Consider the following 10117-nt stretch of genomic DNA (forward strand, 5'->3'; position numbering starts at 1 on the left):
ACTTGTAGAACGCCACATGGATGACGAATCTATCCTCCCAAATAGTGGGATTCCTAGTCCGGTCAACACCCGCAACCTGCGGCATACCACCCCCCGGTAACTCCCCATCTCCCTCATCACCTCTAGCACCCTCTCCAGATATTGATATTGTGGGGGAGGTAGAGTATTCATCCCCACTACCTACCGCTGGGCCCTCAAACGACCCTGAAGAAATGTTGATTGAAGCTCGAACATCGGGGGAAGATGGAGGAGTGTCTCTATGTATGGCATTTTTTGGATACGGGATGTAAAGAGGGACTGAATCTGAAAAAATCTCTCGGGAGGGCTCGTACTCACTCCCCGAGGTGTCAAGGGCTCTATCCGCCGCTTTGATTGTTTTTATCATGTCCTTTATGTTTTGTCTAGCCTGGGGAGTGAGTTTTACCATCCGTTGCTTCCCTCCCCGGGAGGAATTACCTCGGCCGGGTTGTTTGGCACATTTACCTCATTGTTTGACCATTATCTTCAAGCATACACATCTAACATAGTTAGTATCAGCACAGGCAGTGAAACAAGTCTTGAAATTGAATTGCAGAAATCAAGTTAAATGTTGCAGAAGGAGTTGTAGAACATGGCACCGCGACCCGCACAAATAGGAGTACGGCCGCACTAGGGGCACCGCGGACCACGCAAATGCGATCATGGTCCGCATTGGGACAAGGACCTGGACAACATCTTTCTGATTCTGCCCACCGTGGACCGCACACAAAGTAGTGTGGCCGCATTGGGGCACCGCAGACCACATAAAAGCAACCGCGGTCCGCACTGATGTAAGGACTAAAACACATCTCTCTGATCCAACCACCGTGGCCCACACAAAGTAGCACCGCGACCGCGGTAGGCCAACGTGGACCGCATAAAGTGCAATGTGGCCACACTGTTCATAGGTTCAATTTCGATCACATGGGCATCACAGTCCGCACAAAATGGTAATGAGGACTACGTAAGGGCACCGCGGACCGCATGCCACGAAGAGTACTTTGAACAAGCACTAAGTCAGGGGTTAAGTTTTTGCTATTTTTGTTCAAGTTTTCCACCTAACTTGTCCCAACTCATTTTACCCAGTTCACAAAGGTCTCTAAACACACAATATCCCACCATTACACTTTCCGAGGCTAACAAATGAAATAAAAATAAGAAGAAAAATAGACTCTAGCTACTGGGCATGAAAAACAAAATGAAATTATAATATAAAACAAAGAAAGATGATGAAATGTTACCAGATTGTGATGATGAGATGCAATTAATCAGGCTAAACACAAATTACTATCAGAAGAGAGAGTGAACAGTAGCTTTTAGGGGTCTGAGTGTTAAAATTTCAAAAAGTGTAAGTTGTGACCCTTGGGCTCTATTTATAGAAAAACAGTGGGACCCAGCCTTACCTACCAGCGCGTCCACACAAAATCGACCGCAGACCGCGCTGGGTTTGTTCAGAATGAAGCTTGAGCAGGCAACCTCCGCGGTCCGCACAAAACAGACCGCGGCCGTGGAGGTCCACCGTGGTTCGCACTAAATGGAATGTGGCCGCGGTGGCAAACTTCAGAGAGTACCACTTTTCACCATCGCCAGTGCGGACCGCACAAAAGCAACCACGGTCGCATTAGCAATCTTCAAAGACTGTTCAACTCTTTTTCCAAACTATTTTGCACTGCATCAACTCAATCCCTGCAACATCTCACAATCAGTTAGCTCAAAAATCAAACCTACACTACCAAAAAAACACAGAAAATAACAAAAAGAAAAAGACATGGGTTGCCTCACAAGCAGCGCCTGATTTAACGTCGTGGCACGACGCATGTTACCAGCACATCACTTTAGATGGAGAAGTGCCACCACGTGGCTATCATCAAATTTCCCAAGATAATGCTTGACCCGATGTCCATTGACTCTGAATACTTCACCATTCTTGTTCCTTAGATCAAGAGCACCAAATGGGGTCACGAACACAACTTCAAACGGCCCACTCCACTTTGACTTGAGCTTACCCGGAAACAGACGTAACCGGGAATTGAACAAGAGAACCTTATCTCCAACCTTGAACTCCTTGCCCCGAGCATATTTGTCGTGAAGGTACTTCATTTTGTCCTTGTACAAGGACGAGCTGGAGTAGGCATGGAATCTAAACTCATCAAGCTCATTAAGTTGTTCAACCCGCAGATTTTCCGCAACATCCCATTCTAAGTTCAACTTCCTCAAATCCCATATGGCCTTATGCTCTATTTCCACCGGAAGATGACAAGCTTTCCCAAACATTAACCGGTACGGTGACATACCAATCGTTGTTTTGTAAGCCGTCCAATAAGCCCAAAGAGCGTCATCCAACCTTTTCGACCAATCGGTCTTATTAGCATTGACAGTTTTAGACAAGATACTCTTAATTTCTCTGTTAGAGACTTCCACTTGGCCACTAGCTTGAGGATGATAGGGGGTCGAAACCTTATGATTGACACCGTACTTAGAAAGCAACGTGTCGAAAGCCTTGTTGCAAAAGTGAGACCCCCTATCACTAATGATAACACGAGGAGTGCCAAACCTTGTGAAGATACTCTTTTTCAAAAATGCCACAACACTTCGGGCTTCATTGTTGGGCAAAGCCATGGCTTTAACCCATTTTGAGACATAGTCCACCTCCACGAGAATGTAAGTGTTCCCACAAGAGCTCACAAAAGGACCCATGAAATCGATGCCCCAAACATCAAAGATATCCACTTCAAGAATTGTATTGAGGGGCATCTCATCCCTTTTAGAAATTCCGCCGGCTCTTTGGCACTCATCACATCTCTTCACCAAATCGCCTGCATCTTTAAACAAGGTAGGCCAGTAAAATCCACAACTAAGCACTTTAGAAGCCGTTCTCGCTCCGCCATGATGGCCACCATAGGGAGAGGAATGGCAAGCCTCCAAAATACCCAATTGTTCCTCCTCCGGGACACATCGTCGAATCACACTATCCGTGCAAATCTTGAACAAGTATGGCTCATCCCAATAGAAATCCAAACTATCCCACTTGAGCTTCTTCCTTTGGTTAGAAGAGAGCTCACACAGGATTATTCCGGTCACAATGTAATTGACAACATCGGCAAACCATGGCATATCCTTCATTGACACCGCAAGGAGTTGTTCGTCGGGAAATGAATCATTGATCTCAAGGCCGTCACAAGGCCTCCCCTCCTCCTCCAAATGGGACAAGTGGTCCGCTACTTGATTCTCACTACCTTTCCGGTCAACAATTTTTGGATCAAACTCTTGAAGAAGTAACACCCATCTCATCAATCTCGCCTTGGAGTCTTTCTTGGTCATCAAATACCTAAGGGCGGCGTGATCGGTGTGCACTATAACTTTGGCCCCCATAAGGTAAGGTCGAAACTTTTCCATAGCAAACACAATAGCTAACAATTCTTTCTCGGTGTCTGTATAGTTTCTTTGAGCCTTATTCATGGTCTTGCTTGCGTAGTACACCAGATGAAACATCTTTTTGATTCTTTGGCCCAAAACAGCCCCAACCGCAACGTCACTAGCATCACACATGAGCTCAAAGGGCAAGCTCCAATTTGGTGCGGTAATGATGGGGGTAGAAGTCAACTTGAGATTAAGAAGCTCGAATGCATGCATACAACTCTCATCGAACAACAACTTCGCATCTTTCTCTAGCAACTTGCACAACGGATGTACCGCTTTAGAAAATATTTTTATGAACCTCCGGTAGAAACCCGCGTGCCCAAGGAAACTCCTCACCCCTTTGATAGAAATGGGGGGAGGGAGCCTCAAAATAACCTCAAACTTGGCCTTGTCAACTTCAATTCCTCGCTTCGAGATTTTGCGACCCAACACTATACCTTCTTCTACCATAAAATGGCACTTTTCCCAATTGAGAACAAGGTTGGTGTCTTCACATCGGGCCAACACTCTATCCAAGTTTACCAAGCACTCCTCAAAATAATCCCCAACCACACTGAAATCATCCATGAAGACCTCCAAGATATCCTCCACCATGTCGGTGAAAATAGCCATCATGCAACGTTGGAAGGTCACTGGAGCATTACACAATCCAAATGGCATTCTAGAGAAAGTGAATGTGCCATAAGGACATGTAAATGTGGTCTTCTCTTGGTCCTCCGGGGCAATTAGAATTTGATTGTACCCTGAGTAACCATCCAGGAAATAATATAAAGCCCGGCCCGCAAGACGATCAAGCATTTGGTCAAGGAATGGCAATAGGAAATGATTTTTTCTAGTCTCCTTGTTCAGCTTCCGGTAATCCATACAAACTCTCCACTCGGTGACCGTTCTAGTGGGAATAAGCTCATTGTTGTCATTGGTCAGCACGGTCATACCACCTTTTTTCGGCACACATTGCACCGGAGAAGTCCACGAACTGTCAGAAATAGGATAAACCACCCCAACATCTAACCACTTGATAACCTCTTTCTTCACCACCTCTTACATTGCCTCATTTAGTCTTCTTTGATGCTCCAAGGAAGGCTTTGCATCCTCCTCCAAGATGATTTTGTGCATGCAAAATGCGGGTCTTATTCCCCGAATATCAGCTAGAGTCCATCCGATTGCCTTTTTCTACTTTTGAAGAACCGCCAATGTGGCCTCAACCTGCATGTTAGTAAGGCAAGAAGAAAGAATAACAGGTAAAGTAGAATTTGAACCCAAGAATTCGTACCTGATGTATGGAGGAAGTGGCTTCAATTCCAACACCAGTGGCTCCTCAATCGATGGCTTTGTTGGTGGAGTTTTGCGGTTTTCAAGATCCAAAGATAGCCTCCTAGGCTCATATGAATATGAACCCATACCATGCAATGCATTCATGCACTCCACTCTACTAGCATCATCATTGACATCCATATTAAGAAGCACGGCCTCAAGGGGATCTTCAAAATGGATCATGGAACTTGTGTCATCCACTATCACAGATGTGACAATGTCTACAAAAGAACACACTTCTGTGCTATTAGGTTGTCTCATTGATTTGCAAACATGGAATACCACCTTCTTATCCCCCACTCGAAAAGTCAACTCACCCGCTTCAACATCAACCAATGCCTTCCCCGTAGCTAGGAAGGGTCTACCAAGAATAATCGGCACTTCAAAGTCCACCTCACAATCCAATATGACAAAGTCGACTGGCAATATAAACTTATCCACCCGGACAAGTACATCATCGATTATGCCCAAAGGTCGCTTCATCGAACGATCCGCCATTTGAAGTCTCATTGAGGTAGGTCGAGGTTGTCCAATTCCCAAAGTCTTGAAGACCGAGTACGGCATCAAATTTATGCTAGCCCCCAAGTCACAAAGGGCCTTGGCAAAATCCGCACTTCCGATAGTACAAAGGATAGTAAAAGCTCCGGGGTCCTCAAGCTTGGGTTCCATTGAATGCACTATGGCACTCACTTAATGAGTCATTTTAATTGTTTCACACTCCATCGACCTCTTCTTTGTTACCAAATCTTTCATGAACTTAGCGTACCCCAGCATTTGCTCAAGCGCCTATACCAAAGGCACATTGATTGTAAGGCTCTTCATCATGTCAATGAACTTTTTGAATTGATTGTCACTCTTTTGCTTTGCTAACCATTGAGGATAAGGTGGAGGTGGCCTAGGAAAAGGTGCCTTGGCCTTTGGTACAACCGGCTCAGGCATGTAAATCACGTGCTCCCTAGACGGGTTCACGACATTTTGAGTCTCTACCTCGGCTTCATCATCAATATCAATCTGCACTTCATTATTCACATTTTGGTTAACCATATCATCAACAATCAAAGGTACGTCATTATCCCACAACTCAACATCTTCATCCATAACTTGCTTTTGCTTTGAGGCATTCACATCACCGCCTCTCCCACTTCTTGTTGTAACCGCCATCACATGATTATTATTCCCACCCTTCGGATTCACTACCGTATCACTTGGTACCGCACCCTTGGGATGAGTATTCAACACTTGAGAGATTTGTCCTAATTGCACCTCCAAGTTTCGGATAGATGTATTATGAGAAGCTAATTGGGCATCGGAATCTTGGTTCTTTTTCATCATTTGCTCGAACAAGCTTTCAATTCTCCCCATATCACTCCAGGAAGAACTCGAACCTTGAGAAGGAAAGGGGGTGGATTGTTCGGTTGTTGGTACATGGGGGCCTTTGAAAGCCTTGCCCCCAGTTGCCTTGGTTGCCGCTAATGTTCCACCCTCCTTGATTGTTGTTGTTGCTCCAATTATTGTTATTACCATTCCAATTCCCTTGGTTGCTTTGATTACCCCAATTGTTGTTTTGGTTGTTATTATTCCAATTGCCACCACCTTGTTGTTGATTATTGTTATTCCAATTACCTCCGCCTTGTTGTTGATTACCCCAATTTTCTTGAGGACGCCATTGTTGATTCGAAGAGTTGCCTCTATTCCCTTGGTAGTTATTGACATATTGGACCTCTTCGCTTTGATCATCATAGAACTCATTTGAATAACCACCACCATCATTGTTGTTGTCATATTGTTCACAATTACCTTGAGGATGTTGCCCTCTTTGCCTCCTTTTCAACATAGAAACACCTTCCATTGCATTGACTTGGCGCGGGTTTTGGACTTGTTGCAATTGCGCCTTTGCCAATTGATTCATAGTTGTTGTAAGCTCGGCAATAGCTTGGCCATGATCGTGCAATTCCTTGTGCAAATGGATGACCGTAGGGTCACCTTGGGGCACATTTTCTTGGCTTTTCCATGCTGAAGAGGTGTTGGCTATTTCATCAAGTACATCACATGCCTCTTGATAAGAAAGTTTCATAAAGTTCCCTCCGGCCAATTGGTTCACAATGCATTGATTCGTGGTGTTGATGCCCCAATAAAAGGTTTGTTGAATCATAGCCTCGGTCATGTTGTTATTAGGGCACTCTTTCACCATTGTTCTATATCTTTCCCATATCTCGTGAAAAGGTTCCGTTGGCTCCTGCTTGAAGGCTAGAATTTCATCTCGAAGATCTGCCATATGACTTGGAGAAAAGAACTTGGCAATAAATTTATCCGCCAATTCACCCCATGTTGTGATAGAATGATTGGGGAGCCTTTATAACCAATCCAATGCTTTACCCCGAAGAGAGAACGGGAAAATCCTCAATCTCAACGCATCCTCGGACATGTTTGTCTGCTTACTACCCCAGCATGTATCCACAAACCCCTTCAAGTGCTTGTAGGCATTTTGATCGGAGGCGCCCGTGAAATACCCCCTTTGATCGAGCAAGGTCAACATAACATTTGTGATTTGAAAGTTTCCCGCCCGGATTCGGGGAGGAACAATAGCACTGGCGTATCCTTGATTTGGTAAAACTCTAGGAGCCACTCTCGGCGGTGCCGGAAGAGGGTCTGGAATATTGTTGTTCTCATTTGCATTTACATTGGCATTTCGGCCTCTCCGTGGAAATTGAGGTAAGACCTCATCTTGTTCTAGATCCTCTACCTCTTCCCCCGCTATCACGTTGCCTAGAGGGTCATTTGCATTAAGAGCCATTTGTACCTAATTGATCGACAAAAACAAAATTAGTAAACAAGAAGGAAAGAGAAGCAAAACACAAAACTAAATAAGCAGATAGTCAACACCGTAAGCTCCCCAGCAACGGCGCCAAAAGTGATCATTGCCAACTCAACTCTACACTAAGGTAGGAGGAGCGGGTCGCAATAGCTTTTACCCGATATAAAGGTCGGGATCGAATTCCTCAGGGAGCTAGTAGTAGAGTTGGATTGTCTGTCTATCCTAGAGATGTGTTTGTACTCCTAATGTCACTTTAAACATTTTTGGGTTTTCAAATTATAACTATTTTTGTAAAACTATTGATTAACACCAAATTATGCTACGGGAATATTGCTGAGTTTTATCTAATAGGAAGAAGGGCACTAGGGTCGTGACACTACCTAGGTGGCTAATTGACGGGTAGATGTTACCAAGGTTCGATTGACATAATTGGGGCTTATGTTATAACCGTTGCACAATTTTACCCACTCTCACACCTCTCGGTAGAGAAAGTGACTTTGCCCAATTGACTCTCTCGAGACCAAATGGGTAGGCAAATTAGACCAAGCAACTAGGGTTCAAGTAGGGTAATTACTCTCTCGAGGTTTAACCCGTTAATTGAGACTATCATTTCTCATGAGTCCATCCCAATTCCTTGTTGGGTCAATTTTGGGGTTATAGACTCTCTTTCTCAAGAAGAGTTAAACCCACAAAGCTTGAATCAATGTTTGCAACCACCAATTCTAGAATTAAACATAAAATCAATCCAAATAGCAAACACTCATAGTCAATCTAACACTAGATGGCAACACCCATCAATTACCCACACTAGGATTGAGCCACAACCCTAGCTAATGGGTTTAGCTACTCATGCTAGATAAAGAAATTGAAGAAATAGATGATGAACTAAGCATATTAATTAATTGCTAAAATTAAAATACAAGAATCTATCGTAAATGCAAAGCAAAAGTGCCAAAAATGGCTACAAAATCCGTCCTCACGAGCGCAGCTGTTGTCTGATATGTCTCAATACACAAAAAATGGTAAAATATTCTATTTATACTAGGCTGAAAAAATTGGACAAATATACCCCTGCGGGGTCAGTGCAGGCCGCATTAAATGGACCGCGACTGCACTGGGCTTCATTCTGCTTCTCTGAACTTGGACACCACGGACCGCATAGAACGGACCGCGGCCGCAGAGGGAGCTGGTGCGGTCCGCGCAACCACGACCGCGGACCGTATGGCACTGGCTTTGCAAACTCAATCTCTCTGAACTTCATGACCGTGGACCGCACAAAAGAGTAGTGCGGTCATGGAGCCTTCACCGCGGACCGCGAGATGTGTACCGCGACTGCGCTTCTTCTAGTCCTGATTCACCAACTCTCTGAACCACCTAGTGCGGCCGCATTCCACTTTGCGCGGTCCGCACTAGGCCTTCTTTTCTCAATATTTCTTGGTCTTTGATACTTGAGCAGGTTTCACTCCTTTTTGAGCCGATCTTTGACATTTCGTCACTTTGTCGATCAAACCTGCGATCAAGCACAACTTGTGAGCCTTTTAGGACTATTTTGTAACAATATATGATCAAAGCATAGGAAAGTAGGGGCATAAAACATGTTAAAATCCTAACTTATCAAGCAGCAACAGCAATAGTGAAATCACAGCTTCCTGGTAGTCCCACCTACCGAAATATCCCGAACTACACTGAACTGATTCCTTTATAGCCAAAGATATGTAGGCAACCTCGGAAGCAAGGTGCGGTCAAATCTTTCAAAAATGCTTCCCACTGTCACACCTCCTTTTTGCGCGCCCTGCCCCGAAGGGTTAGATGCGCGGGTGGAGTTTTTCCAATTTAAGTGACAATATTCGAAATGGGATTATTTATTTAATTCAGAGTCGCCACTTGGGAAAGGTTTGGCTTTTGGTGTCCCAAGTCACCGGTTTATCTTGAATCCCAAATCGAGGAGATTTTCGACTTTTCCAAATGAAGTCTGCGAACCAGAAATTCTAAGTAAGGAATTCTGTTGACCCGAGGGAAGGTGTTAGGCACCCTCGAATCCCGTGGTTCTAGCACGGTCGCTTAAATTATTATAATGGCTAAATATCTGATTTAAATACATGTTGTGACCTATGTGCTTTTATTAAGTTTTAATCGCCTTTATTATTGTCATTTATTTTACAGAATTGCAACGTCGTGAAAATGCGTCTCGAACCACGTCACAATCAATGCACCCGTGATTGTTGACACATTTGGACTTCATTGAGATTTGGATTTGGGTCACATCAATGTGCACCCGAACCTAAGAATGTGATTTAATTAAACCGCGCCAACAGAGTCTAACGCGTAATTATCTTTGTAGAAGGCCATGAAATTTATTAAATGGCCCATCCTGAATTCTAGATAATTATCAAGGTTATTTATTGAGGGCCCCGCGATTTACATCTCATTTGGCGAGGCTCGTCTCATTATTTTAGAAGGAACATCCTAAAACGGTTACATTTCTGATGTGTTTGTCTCTTAAAAATAGAAGAAAAGATGCGTGCTATTTTTAACTATGTGTTTGGCCCA

The sequence above is a fragment of the Nicotiana tabacum genome, chromosome 8 (genome assembly GCF_000715075.1).
Source record: "Nicotiana tabacum cultivar K326 chromosome 8, ASM71507v2, whole genome shotgun sequence".
In the NCBI taxonomy this organism is placed as follows: domain Eukaryota; kingdom Viridiplantae; phylum Streptophyta; class Magnoliopsida; order Solanales; family Solanaceae; genus Nicotiana; species Nicotiana tabacum.